The sequence below is a fragment of the Tauraco erythrolophus genome, chromosome 10 (genome assembly GCF_009769465.1).
Source record: "Tauraco erythrolophus isolate bTauEry1 chromosome 10, bTauEry1.pri, whole genome shotgun sequence".
Taxonomy (NCBI): domain Eukaryota; kingdom Metazoa; phylum Chordata; class Aves; order Musophagiformes; family Musophagidae; genus Tauraco; species Tauraco erythrolophus.
The window spans coordinates 21,273,518-21,288,700 of NC_141474.1; positions in this window are offsets into that span (position 1 = coordinate 21,273,518).

The window sequence follows — 15,183 nt, forward strand, 5'->3', positions numbered from 1 at the left end:
ATAAAAAAAAAAAAAAAGCTTGATAAAGATGTCTGCATAAGATATTGATTCCTGAAATAGAATTTGCCTTTGAAGCATCTGCATGTGTTTGAACTTTTTATGCCTTTACTTCTGCCCGCAGTCTCTGCCAGACAAGAGTAGAGACTTTTATATACTCTTTAGGTCTCTTTTTACTTTGTCTTATAAGGGAGGGAATGTAGCTGATGCCGGTGTACACAAGCAGTGAATGTGTGAGAAAGTACAGCTTTGGTTTGTTTCTTTGGTTTCTGAGTCAATAGTAGCATCTCTGTTTGACCTAATAATGAGGACTATCACATAAAAAATACCAATCAATCACAGACTAGATACCGTTGTGTAGCTATACACAGTCATTATAAAAAGATAACGTCTCCCCGTTACTACAAGCAGATTATGGTTAAAGTGGAGAACAAGAAATGATCTTTGCATTACCCGTTTTTATTTTTCTGTGCAATATTTTTATACACTTTTTTCCATGGAAATGTTCAGGACTCATTGTAATTTGTTCATTGAAGGAAAATTTTTTAAATATAATTGAAAGAAGGAATACCAAATGATGGACTAATAGTACACATAATATTACTATATTTAGAATCTCTTGCTAATTATTGTATTTCTTGCATTTTGTTTGATATGGTATGTCAAAAGGTCCACGTGAATGTTATTTCAAGGAATGTTTATTGAGCAACTAACATGCCTCTGTCTTTGCAAACTAATTAGCTTTGTTCTTTCTGGTTTGTTTTTATGTAAAGTGTAATAATCTGAAACTGTTTTACAGCAGTTCTGTCCTTCACAGAGCCATTACTCTGCACTACTTAAAATAAAACTAGCTAGTTAAGCTTTAGTTCGTATGCACATCTCTTTCACTTTCTATTTTAATTTAAAGTGAATTCTGCAAGGTAAAAGTGATGAAGGCATCACAGATGGAGATTCCCTGTAGTCTAAACTGGCAGTTTTGCTGAGCTCTAGGTACAAGTCACCTTGGAGCAATTTGGAGGGGGCTTTTGTTTTTATGTTCCCTGTGACACTGCCTGCCAAACAGCAATTTGAGACAAGAGGGTGGGCACTTGGCAACTTTTATCTTGAAGGTGACAATGCAGAAGCTGCTAATTAGTGAAAGTTGTTTGTATCAACTTGATGTAGAATTCCAGTCTTGCATGTGAAAAGTGCACAAATTTTCTTTGTGCCAAATTGGCCTCTATGTAAGGATAGGGTGGATCCAATTAATGTCAAACAGCCCTGTGTACTGTGTTTCTATAAACTAGAATGTGATGTGCTTACATGTGGCATCCTTTCCAGGTAATGTGCTCAACTATAAGTAGGGATGAGATAATGAAGACAGAGCAATTTCTTTCATCTGAAATAGGTAGAAGATTGAATTTGTTCTGAGTTAGATCATGAACTAGCAGCCACCTTTTCACTTTCTTATGTGCCACAGGGTCTTGGCCAGCTGTAGGACCCCGATCCAGTTTGTGTTGGTCAGTTATCCAGTGGATTTCTTAATACCTCACTTAAAAATGAGATGCATTTACTTCATTCTGGAAATCAAAATTATTATTGAAAGTATGACAAACATTTAGTTACTCAAAAGTTCTGACAAGCACCCACTTTCTTGATGTTTGCCAGAAAGAAAGGGTAGCACCAACTGTTGTATAGCTTATTTGTCAGAATCCTAATAGAAGAAAAGAAATTTTGGTCTTGTTTTGTTTTGCATTGGAGAAAAAGATCTAGGCAAGAAGAATGTGATACCGAGATCATCACTGAGTGTGAACCAAGATGAACAGTACCAGCGGGATGTGTGGGCTCAAATTGTAAAGAAGAGACGACAGAAGCAGCACAGGGAATCTGAGACAGAAGCTGGACAGCAGTATAGATTAATGTGAACAAATCCAATCACCCACAGAAGCTGAGATGAAGCTTTAGATGGTTATTAATTGTTTAAAGAATGCCATGTATGCTAAGAGATTTACAATGACAAAGAGTAACTAGCGCTTCCAGTCAAGAGGATCCTTTGATTAAGAATTAGACTGTGAGCTCCACAGTTAAGAAGTACAGAGAAACAAGAGGAAAATTCCTGCTGCATGGGATCACTATACATGGCTCTAGATCCTAGGTTTGAGCAAACATGATGCCCTCTTTGCCTGGTATTCTGTTTTGTATAATTGGGTTTGGATACTTTCCTGTGAAATCTCCCTTTTAGTATTAACTGTCTTTTACACTGGCTCACAACTGATGGGCTAATCATTTTAACTCCATCACCTTTCACATGATGCTGATTATGAATAGCGTTTTATGGGAGCCTTGTGCCATATGCTTTGTATTCATCCTCTCAGTGAACCATTACTCATATTTCAAGGAAAAAAAACTTACCTTTGGTTTCAGTTAGACCTGGGTCAGGCTTCATGCTTGCATTTGTAGGACCAGCTACAGAATAAGGACTAAATGAAACTGGTGTTCCTAAGAGCTGCTTCATTCCCTGTTCAGAAAGCAATACTCTGCTAATGCATCATGGAAGTGCAATACATTACAGCTGGGCTCCCAAGTAATGCAGGACTTGTCAGCTCAAACACAGTCTCTCAGGGCACATTAGAGCGGTTGTAGTATGAAGATTTGGAGAAGGATTCACAGAAAGTCTGGAAAGTTGTAAGTCGATTGATTTTCAAAGCTGAGCTATTACAGTACAGTGGAAAAGATTCAGTACCCTGTGGCCCAGGGTCAGGACTCTGCAATGGAGCATATTTAATTGAGAAATGCCTGATGAGGCCTCTGAGTGCCAGAATCAAAAACTTCACTTTGTCAATACATCATCCATATTGTCGAGTAAGACCTAACCAGAAGGCAAAGCTATTTCTGAACTGTGGCTGCTTTCTCAAAGTTATAGTAAGCTGCATGACAGTGACTTGTTAATGTAGGTCAGGGCAGGCTGGTATTGGCTTATGTGCCTTTGTACCATACTTCATTGTGCAGAGGGAGCACTCCCTACATCTGCAAAGGAAAGTGATGAGGTTAATGAAAGCAAAATTTATCTTGCAGATGAATATATTTCAAATAAACCAGTAATTAAACAAGATATATTTATAACCTCACTTTACTTGTGTTTTGTTTTTAGCATTTATGCCTATATTCTAAGCTGCTAAAAGCTCTATTCAAATTCTTAGGAAAAAAAAAATTGGCCAGATAGACCAAATCTATTTCTGTTGATCATGATTATCTATCTTTCAGTAAGCCCTTTGGTAGTGCTGGGGATAATCCATTACCTCTATACTTTTCTGAACATCTGAAGTCTTGAAGTGACTGAATTTTGAAAAATGAACAAGGGAAAACGTGTGACTTACATCCTGTATGAACCTTAAAATCATTATACATGCCAGTATATAAAATGAAGGTACTTACCTCCAGTGCTATGTTCAAATTTGGTTATCCTATCTTAAAAATGGATATAGCAAGAAAAGGATCAGAGGATAGCTAAAAGAAAAGATTTCCTTGTAAGAAGAGATTAGAACAATTATACCTATTTAGTTGAGAAAGGAGATAGATGAGAAAAAGACATCGTAGAGAGATATAAATAATGAAGTATAATAAAATTACGTTAATACTACAAATGGACTTCTTGGCCTTTTTTGTTCAATTTGCTTTCAAAAAGCAACTCTCTTAATGCTATTAATGCAAAATTATGGCCATTTTCTCTCTCTAGAAGGAACTAGATGTTAGCAATGGGTGAATTTATTCATGTATATGTATGTAGCAGGTCATACATGCAAAATTTCTAATACAGTGTAAGAATTATCCATTTTATTTATATTCATAAAATAAAGGTCTGTCTGTTTAAAGGATGTTGGTGCCTCAGCTGTGGAATTTCAACACAAACCTCATACTATACATGCAAATTCTGATGAACGCAGAGCTTGCAAAATATTCTGTAATTCTCCATGTTCATTGCATGTTTCCAGGTTTCACTATATACTGTTTTTCAGTGGAGAGGTAGGTTAAAATCCTACCTAGGTCCAACTTAACAAATCTGAGGATGTTCATTTGAGGAAAATAATGCAGCATGCAGATAACGACAATGTCAACAACGAATGAAAATATCTCTCAAAGTTGTATCCATTTTTGTGAGAAATCATCTGCGTGTTCCTTTCTTTAAAATGGTCAGAGTATTTTCCAGAAAGAATACAAGTTCTGCATTAAGATCCTTGAATATTTCAAATCTTTGTGGTTTTTTTCTTTATAACTAGAAAAACACCCAATATATTAAACACTATGTCTTGGAACGATTTTCTGTAATTTTGGCAAAGCCTTTTCTTCTCTATCTTTCTTAGAATACTTCTGGCTAGAACAGCCTCTATGTAGTGAATGAGTTCAGAAAAAATATGTGTGTAGTTGAATTCAGTACCTTAATCTAACTCCAATGAGTTACAGCAAATATTACATATGTTAATCTTGCATCATAGATCTTTGTTTGGAGAGCATCCAGACATGTTGCTAGTATTATCTTAAGTATGTTCTTGATAAGTGCTAATATGATATCTATGCCTCTCCAAAGAGAGATATATAGATTGTGAAAGGTTTTTTCAGTATGTCTCTCAATTGAAGGAGACTTAACAATCCTTTTTTACCTGACCTTTTAAAGTAGCATAGTGGGCAATAACCATTAACTGATCAAATATGAGAAATGTCAGGTGTGGAATAAGCACTGACAAGGAAATATTTCATCTCTTCAAGCTCATGAACAATCACTGAAAAACCTGGCTCCTATTAAGGCTACTTTTTTTTCTTTTTTTACAAATATTCAATAATGGTATGATGGGTTGCTTTATGAAGCATTACTTTACAAAGCTAAATTTGAAGCTAAAAAGAGATCAAATGGGCTAAAGCATAGTATAATTCTGAGAAATTCATCATTGTTGCTTACCCAGATATTCTCATTTCATCACACAGTGCCAGGTCTCATTTAGTAATACATTTAATAATTCTAACAAGCCACTTACTTAGCTACTTTTCTTTAACATGTACTGTGTAATCATTCTCAGATCATCATGTGTCACTGTAGATTCGTTTCCCTTCTGTTAATCCAAATAATTCAAGTTAATGGTGATTTTTTTTTTTAAAATAGAGTGCTTTGTACTTAAAGCCTCATACATGCTACAAATCTCTGATTAGGCAGACACGGTGTTTATTTCATAAGAATTTGCTAGCAAAGAGAAACACAATGTGGAGTCAAGATCAGAAGTCACCATGTAGGCTCAGGGGGGTGATTCCTCTTTGCCAGTAATACTTTGTAGTGTTTTATGCTGGCGAAGTCCACTGCACTTTTTATGACAGACTCCAAAAGTTCTGCTGATGAGAAGCAGCAGACTGCTCCTTCCCAGGGCAGTCCTGGGCAGAGCACGTTCTGCACTAAAAGCAGTGCTTGTACCCAAAAGCTTCAGTGTTCTGGATAATACGAGTTCTACTGTTCTTAAACACGACCAGTGCATTGCTTATGCTATAAAAATAGCAAAGATACTAGTCTGGAATTCATGTCCATATGTAGCTCTTAGGATTGACTGTATTCTGTTTTAATGTCTGTTTATAATACTTTAAAAAGTTTATATTGTGTAAAAGCTAATTAAATTAGGCCTTCTTCATAGGCTCTGACTCCAGCTGTTCTCTTTAAGCAGCTGGTAAACTTCCATAAATAGTCCCACCAAAGATTAACCCTGACAAACACAGACTCTTGAGGTGGGAGGCATGGTTCCAGCGTACAAAGTTCAGTATTCACCATTAACCTGCTAACAGAGGGGAGGATTATGTCGGGATCTGTGAGTGAGGTACTGAGACACGAGAAACCAGACCTGAGCCCCTGCAGGATTTTACTGCCTCTGCACTTTTAGAGCTGACTTTGGGCTGCTGTAGATTCTGCACTGGTGGTTTCAAACGTTCAGCACCAGGAGTGTAAAACCAGGCTGTGCAGATCATAGATTTTCTTGCCTTGGGTATTGAAAAGGTTAGAGGAGTGTGGACAGAAAGGAATCCATGGGCAAGAAAACTTTGTATCTGCTCTGCAAAAATTAAAACTGACCCTAGAGAAAGGACCTCAAAAGAATAAACTCCCAGACTTCCCCGTCATATTTGGTGAAGGCTGTCTGTCAACTTTCAGGCACATTTTTTCATTTCTGCAAGTGTAAACTTGGCACAGTTTGTGCGTCAGGATCACTGTGCACTTAAAATGTGGTGGTGTATATTCAAATTGATTCTTCATTCTCTACAGAGGAGAGGGGCCTCGCCAGAAGCAATATAAACTAAAGGTCTTTGGGGTACCAGTTTAGGTTCAGGTTTTGGCACCAGAAGGACCAGAGAAGCTGGCAGTAAAATGAACAGTAACTAAAGGATATTTTAATAACAGCTGCTCTGTTTTCTTTCTTAGTGCACTTTTATTTTATTTGCACTTTGTAGTTTCATCTTGATGACATGGCCATTATTTTATAGCAGTTTCAAGCAGTTAATTAATGAACTGCACACATGTGACATGACACCGCCTTGCCCCAATTATCTCTGGCATCTATTTTTATGGTACAAAGCACTGCCGCTTTGTGAATTATTTTAGATTGTAAATTGGCTCTGGAAGCCTGTTATTTTAATAGCCAAAACAATACAAGAGCAGTGCTTGATGGCTGACATGCGCAATGACAAATTGCCATGCATGATCTCATGAAATCCACCAAAAGACTTGGGGACGTTTGATAATGCTTCTCTCTTCTTTAGATGTAAATATCTCTCTTGTTAAATCCACAACACCTTATGAAGTCCTTTAAAAACAATTGCTGTATTGCTGACAACCTGTAAATGACTGAACAGCACAGAATTAAGGAAAAGAATGTATAACACCATTTTGGACTGATTTTTCTGAGGATCTTTTTGCTGGTAATAGCACAACAAAAATACTGCTGCGTACCTACTGGAAGTTAAATACAAAGTAAAGACAAACATTTTAAGACCAAGTTGTTCTGACACTCTATTTTCAACCTTGTAAAGGCAAATGCACGATACATAGGAGGAATTGGGCAGATATCATTTTCTGATGGCCCCCATCCTCACTCCTCAAGGGAGAACTGGAGGGACAAGGGAAGCATAGGTAAATCTCTCTGTCTTCCCTTCTCGGTTGCATCAGAAGTGAGCTACGACTGGCAGATGTGGTGTAGTCTCTCTAAAAATTAGATATCTCAGTAGTACTTTGTATGAATCATGGTGTCTCGCTCATCACAGGTGACTATACTGCCATGTCAGGCTCATACATAAACCCAAAGCTTGCTTGTTTTGTGAGACCTGAATTTGTTTTGAAATTCACCCCTACATTTTATAGAAATATTATTTTATTCAGATGTCTTCCTTCAGGATTGCACAGCTTACAACCAAAAACCTTCCTCCAAAAGAAAGGTGTAGCAGAAACTTTGGTTTTGCTTTGGTAAAGCCTGCCTGAAAATTTCCAAGGGTTTTGAACATCTGGCCAAAGAATACACTTTCAACCTGTTCCATGCTTGTTTGACCAGAATGAACCTCCACTTTCGGATTGTCTTTGATGCCAATGAAACATATAACCTAAATCTTATTATTTTTATGCTCTGCATTACAAATACATGTCACTTACTGTGAATATTCATAGAAAAGTTCCTTCCTTTAAACTTGATAAAAAATTATTCCCAACAATTAAATATGTTTAATTTTGATATAGACATGAAATTCTGTTCATGCAATTTTACTCTGCAAGCTGAGATGTATGCTTTTAAAAATTAATTTCAAATATGTGCACAAATTGCCAATTATGTGTAAGGATGGAAATGCATTATAGTGAAGATGAATTCCTCTCTTTGCACAAAATGCAGAGGAAATGTTCTCTGTTCTCACAAATCTCTCTCTTATGCAGAAATAGAAATGTTTATTAGAATACATTCACATACAAAGATTCTGAGATAGAAAGAAATGAAATAATAATGTTTCCAGTTTAGAACGTAATCCTTTAATAGGAATTTCTCATTGTAATATGATTCTATTCTTGAATATGATGATGTAGAATACAAAGCAATGTTATAGATGCAAACATCTATTCACTAAAACTAGCAATAGGTAGAGGAAAACTCTGTAGTTTGGGAGTGATTTGAGACTCATTTTGGATAAGAAGCGAGAAGTTCAGATGCATTCCCTAGTCTTTTAATTTTTTTTTTCATATCACAGAGGTTTCTTGAATTCATAGACATTAGCCTTTCTAGACCTTTTTTCCCAGGTCCCAGCAGTCCCTCACTGCCTTTTTCCATTTCACCAGACTTTCATGATTTACTCTTATTGTTTTCTTTCTATTTTAGGGCTTTTTTTTACAGCTCCCATTACTGTAGTATCTGAGAAGCTCATATTCTCCATTGTACTCATCCTAACAATACCCAAGTGTAACTGCATGAGAAACAGGGGAAGTACTATTATTCCCATTTTATAGCTCAATAATTGAAAAAAAGAATACTCAGACCCATATCTGCAATGGTATTTAGGTACTTAATTCCACTAATTGAAATCAGTGAGAGTTAGATACCTAAATAGAACTGTGACTGCAATGAAGGGAGAGCTGGAACCAGATCTTCAGCTATTGACTTGCACATTAAATCATCCTTTCTTATATCATTAATTCTTTAAACTAGATATTTCTGTCCCCTTTTTATATTTGCCTATCACTCATAAACAAATAATGCAAAGGTGTTCCTTACCTGCCTATCATATATATATGTGAATATCTTCTGAACTATATAGCTATTTCTTTTCAATATTTTGTGTGCCTTGGACTACAACAAAATTGGGGATGCGCGAAGTGATTAACTAAACTAAAACAATGGGGCAAGTAGGTATGGAAACTCCCAGTCCCACAAAGAAAGACTGCTACTTTTAATTAGTCTTTGCAGGGAGAAGATCTTAGAAGTCTAGAAGCCAGGGAGCAATGGCTCCTGAAACTGGGAAAAAATGACACTAGAGTGGCAATCATGTAGATATTTGTGAAAATGAATGGAAGAGAAATCACTATGAAGAACACTGCAGTATAATTCACAGTACTCCATATAGTTCCTCTCTCCAGCAATCACTTGATTTTGATAAGTTAAGTTAACCCTTTGTGACGTTTACATATGATGTTTACATGTTTATGCCATATGAGAAGGAAGACAAACTCTAGAGGTGTGCCTACTGACCAGAGCAAAAGGAAAACAAAGCTTCAAATAAGAACATCTTCAAATTATTCTATATTCCTAAACAATGAGTTACACAGACAGTATGTCAATACAAGGCTAATTATGGTATTCTTCACAGAATCCTTTGAGAAGAAATAAGCACATGTATGACTGGAAGCATTTAGGGAAAAAAAATAAGATTATTTTCATAATTGTGTTTGTAATGCAACTGTTTTAAATAGCAGAAATTATACACAGTCCAGATGCAACACGTCTGCTCAGACATCTCTACTTTTCAAGCATGTTAAAGCAATTCAGATGCTCTAAATTATGATCTACTGTTGTGCTTGGAGTCATTTGCACAGGCCCCCTGGTATCTAAAAGTAGGAAGTCTTTGCAGAAGTAGAGATTTTGGTTTAGCTCTGTATTATACTTAGCCTCACCACAGACTTTTTTTAAAATTCTATTTCTCTCTTTTGAAGAGACTTAGAATACTTTGCTTTTATTTTCTTTACAATAATAAGACAGCATCACTGCATGCTAATGCCAGAGATGCTGGACGGACAACTTAATAATGGAAAGCAGCAAGGTGAGAAAAGTCTAATATAAAATAAAATTATTAGGGCAGTGATGTCTTTTTTCTCTCCCACACAATTTCAGTATGAAAGAATAATGTACAGAGCCTAGTTTAGATAAGATTCAGATATTTCCACACTCAAGTAACATTTATCCAACTAAACATCAAATGCAGCAATGATGAAAATTAGTTTTCCTGTATTTGCTTAAACAACTTTGCAAACCACTCAGACCAAGTAAGCTGACTTCGGAGCTAAAGAAAAGTTCCAGATAGGCAGGCAGAACTATGAGAGACTCTGAGTAAGATTTGGGGTTATTTTATTGCAGATGGGTGAACCCACTGTTAGTTGCAAGTTGAAAATGAGGAATTAGTGATGGAGGGCTAGGAAAAACAGAGACCAAATAATGCAGAGTTAGATATCAAGTAATGTAGAATTAGACAAAGTTGCCAGCTAGTGCACATACTGTCTAAAAAGTCTTACTTTGAACAAAGAAGGAGAAAGTAAGCACAGAGGAGAAAAAAAAAATCCTCTTGAAGTCTTTGGAAAATGTTAGAAGTCATTGATTCAAGATTATTCAAGTTCATACACAGAAGAGCTTGGATAAGATCAACCGGATAAAAACTGTGATATTTGTCATTTCTGATTCCAGTAATTAAGTGCTGTTCTAATTCTACTTGAGAAGGCCTCAGTGGGATTATAATAATGGCATAATGATGGAAACAAAGACAAAGAAAGAATCAGAACTAGTACAAAAAGAAAGGATACTGAAAAATTCATGACACACAGGCAATGACTGTCCTTAAAGGTTAACCTTTCCTGACAATTGCTGTAACAACATGTGCAAGACGTCTTGTTCCCTATGTATTTCCTCCTCCAAAAATAAGAGGAAAAGACAGGAATAATTGTTATATATCACAGTGATATTTCCTGCAGTTGCTACTAATGACATTCTACATAATGATCATTATTTTCTTAGATGGCTGTTTTTTAACATAAAACATTTTCTTTTTTGTCAAAATGTAGCAGTTTAGTAAGAATAAACTTACAAGCTTTGAAAAGCAGTGGAAGAGGGAGAGAGAGAAGAGAATGAAAAAGATAAAAGTGAACTACCTCATAATTAACAAATTATTAGGACAAGCATAAGAGTTGTAGGATCTAAGATTCAAGTCAGAATTTCACAAAACAAGGAGTTAGACCGTAGGTGACCCTGCCTGTCATTTTACACCCTTTCTCAGTGGCCCTGAAATGTGTACAATGAATGTAAGACTGGCTAACTCCAACAGGAAAGTGATAGACCCCCAAATTACTGATATCCTGGAGATTTACTTCCTCTCTAAAGTGGGTGAATGTCACTCAGTGGAAGAGTGACATTCATGTCCTTACTGTAAGGAGAGTGCTTTAACTCCTCCATGTTCCTTCACCTCAATTCGTCTAGGTTCATCTCAGGGAGGAATGAGGAATTTCAGAAATTTCAGAGAGTTTAGCAAACAGGAAAATAATTTTCCTTGCCAAGCCTGGCGTAGAAAGGAATCAGACTTGTTTGCCTCCGAGGATCTCTGGAATGGAACTCCCATCCCTTCAGACTTTCAAAGTCACATTGCTTCCCACCATCACATTGCTGGGAAACTTTATTATATGTAAATTTCCATCATTCTCACTCCGCCCAAGTTATTTTGCCATCTCTACATTGAACCATTATTCAATGTCCCATAGAGGGTATAACGTACAGTCCTTATTAAGACACACATGTTCATGGAATAACCAAAGCTCATTAAAAAGATAAACTTATATTAGAGTATTCAGTGCTATTCTCAGAGCATACACAAAATATGGAGCGAATATTGTACTTATAATTGCATTTTAATTGAGCTGTATCTGGTAAGAAAAGATAGTTGCATATGGACTGTCAACTTGAATAATATTTTAAGGTACATCTTTTAATTTTACTGCTTTTATTGTTACTATTACTGTTTGAGAAAATTTCCCCACAGCTGTTTTTATTTTGTGAAAATCATTCATCCCATGAGCATGACTGTAGCTATGTGCAGTATACATAAATCCTTATGATCATTAAACACGTGTAGTTAAGGACTGTTGTGTATCCATATATGTTTCATTTTCTTGCTTTGCGTTTAATTTTTCAGTGAATCTTATAATTTCTATATCTCAGCTGCAGCGCAAAAGAGATATCTACGATTAGCAAACAGCTCAATGCCAGCCTGTTTGCTATCCCTGTTACTGTTTAAAGCTTTTTTGAATTTTTTTTTATAGACTTTTCAGTGATTTTGGCTCGAAACCTAGATGTGTTGGTTCTTCCTCATCACTTTCCCCAGGCATTTGGTCCCTAGTGACAACAGTCCTGTCCCGCTACTACAGCCAATGCATCACTCTCTTGCACAAACTCTCTGACAGGTCTCTGATGCCTAAGTGCGAGTTGCCTTTGCCTCTTGCACACAGTCTCTGGTACTGTCACCTTTTCCTTCCTTTCACAGAATCCCTAATATTTTTCTCTTTCCTCCTGCTGCTCTACTGACTAGCTTCTCCCAGCTCTCCTGGCTTTTGTTCCAGTTCCTCTGCTCATATAAACACCTTGGGCTTCCTTCCTGCACTGCTTCTTTCCCCTGAACAATCCCAGCTATTCATCACTTCTTCCCAGGCTCTCACATACTTGTTTCCCCTTCCTGGAATTCCTAACTGTTATTTGACGATCCTCAGACTGAAAATGATTTTGACATACAAAGGATCACATTTTCTAGGCAACAGCCAAGTCAGGGAAGCTAAAGTTTGCTGGGTTTCACATGAAACCCAAGTGAAACAGCAATTTTTTCCTGATTTCAGTGCAGAACTACAAAGCACTCCTGATATTTTCCCCAAAGTGAGAGTAATGAAAAGAAGCAAACTCTTCTGTGAATGCAGCCTGCATTGATACTGAAAGCAGGTAATTTTGTGTTCTTTCAGATTTTGCAGAAAATATTTTTCAGAGCTCCTCTTGATTATTTTCTTTTCACGAACATAGTCATTCCAGCCTGAAGAACCCGCCTCCATTTGGCACAGGCTTCACTAATTTAGCAATTAACATTTAACAGCCAAATTGTTTTCTCGAGGCCAAGGGCACTAGTGCAAGAAAATATCTTCTGATCTATAACCTCATTGCAATCTCAGAGCTCCTAAAACCTAACTTTTTTTATTCTAATCATTTTTGCTGATGCAGGAACCAGTCATAACTATACTGCAAGTAGCAAAAAGCTACACAATGCTCTCTAGTCAGACAGCATTTATTGCACTGTAATTTGTTCTAAGACAATAGGGGAGATGCAAATTCTAGAGAGGCATATTAATCTGTAGGTCAAACAATAACAAAATATTGAAAAACTGTCTTAATGATTTTTTACATTGTGGTGGAAAAGCATGTAATTCCATAGAGGGGTGCTGGCGATCTCATAAACCAGGAGAATAAAGCTGAGAGGTTTATTAATGCCACTGAGGCACTGAAATAGAATTTGTTTTATATCATGTACAACTGTATAGGTGTTTATTATTTATAACGCATTCTTCTTTTTTAAAGGTCTCCATTCTAAGCCCTCTTCTGATGCTCCATATCTTGCTTTTCCCTGTTGGTTTTAAACAGCAATTGTATTCCAGATGCAGCTTTAAATGGTGCTGTGTTAGCTGCTACCTTTCATTTTTATTACAAAATTTAGTCTATTATACCAGCAGTATTTTTCATTGAAAAAATAAAAGTTAGAAACTGCTGACTTCTTCGGAGGTGTGTGGAAAGAGGTTGCTCTGCGTGTGCCATATGGTGCTCAGCACCTTGTAGGATCAGGCGCTAGGTGCTAGTAAATTGCTAGTACCGACAGCGCGAGCTGTGCCGGTGGAGGCACCGAGCTGCCCCTGCTCAGCCCTGGCGATGAGCCTCCTCCCTGCTTCGAAGCAATCAGTACCGACACCGTAAGCACCAAACCAGCTGTCACTGCTGTTCTGGGCAGTCAAAATTGCAGGGGGCCAGGTTGTAAAATGCTCAGAAGGTTAGGTGGATTCCCAGGACTTGTGTGAAGGGAGCCTGGTACTCCTTAGAGCACAGGGTTTGTGTGCCTCTTTATTCCGAAAATCTAGCACTAGGAAAAGAAAGTGGTACGTACAGAAGGGCCCATGATGAGGTGGTAGGAGCAGACTTTGCTCATAGGATAGTGGTGGCACACCCATGAGAAACAACCCACTCCAGCAGCTCGTGGCTGCTGTTAGTCCCTCTCACCTCACGTACAGGGCAGCTGCCCTAAGCCCGGATCGTGCAGGACCATCTGCAGCAGGACATTGGACACATCCTCTCATCCTGTCCATGGCAGAACTGCTGATGACCGAGCGAGAGCCAACAACCACCAGGGACACAGGGCAGTCTCTATCTGGAGAGGTTGCTGTCAGCCTGACCCCACACGTCCCGCGCTCTTTTGCAGCACGCTGTTCAGGTCAGTTGTGAACGACCGTTTCTGCTGTCATCCCTACTAAATTAATTATCTATTGCACAATAACCTGGCATTATAAGAGACTAGATAAAGTGATGCTGCCAGCACAGTACTCCTAAATCCGGCTGCTGCACTGCTCATGCAACAGCTCCCTCACTACCCACGCTCAAACCACTGGAGGTCTAACACCTAAATTAGCCTCTGGCAGCTGACCATTGTGCTTTGGAGCCTGATTTCATGGTGTGGACAAGCTAAGCAGGCTGCAGCCACCCTGCAGGACCAAGGACCAGCCATGGGAGTCAGCAGGAGCAGAAACCTGCAGCCACCAGCCACACAGGGAGGTTGGTGCCCACAGCCTGGAGATCTAAACACACCTGGGCAGGGAACAGGGCTTTCTTCTGTAGTGGAGGTTAACTGAACTAATGTTTCAATCTTAATATTCTGCTTATGCAGAAAACAAGACTGCTAATTACTTGCGGTAGTGCTCGTGCTTGATGGGAACTCCTTCCCACAGGGCTGTCAGGTGGTGGCTTCTGCCAGGGTCAGTTGGTTGCAAATTGGAGATGGGAGTGAGAGAACGAAGGGCTCTATATAGAGCTGTCTGATAATCCCATGAGGTATTCCATTCCCTTGAGATGAGGAGCTGTCCTGATTTTGACTGGGGCAGAGTTAGTTTTTCTTTTTAGCAGCTAGAAGAGCTCTGTATTTTGGATTTAGTGTAGGATTTGTTATGAGAAAATATTGATAGTGCACTGATGTTTATACTTGGTGCTGAGATATCAAGGACCTTTCAGCTTCCCCTATCTTGCCAGTGTGCTGGAGCACAATAGGCTGGGGGGGAGCATGTCCAGGACAAAGGGTCCACAACTCCACTTATGATTTGAATTTATGCTTAAGATTGAGGGCCAAATTGACCAATGGAGTATTCTGTAACATGTA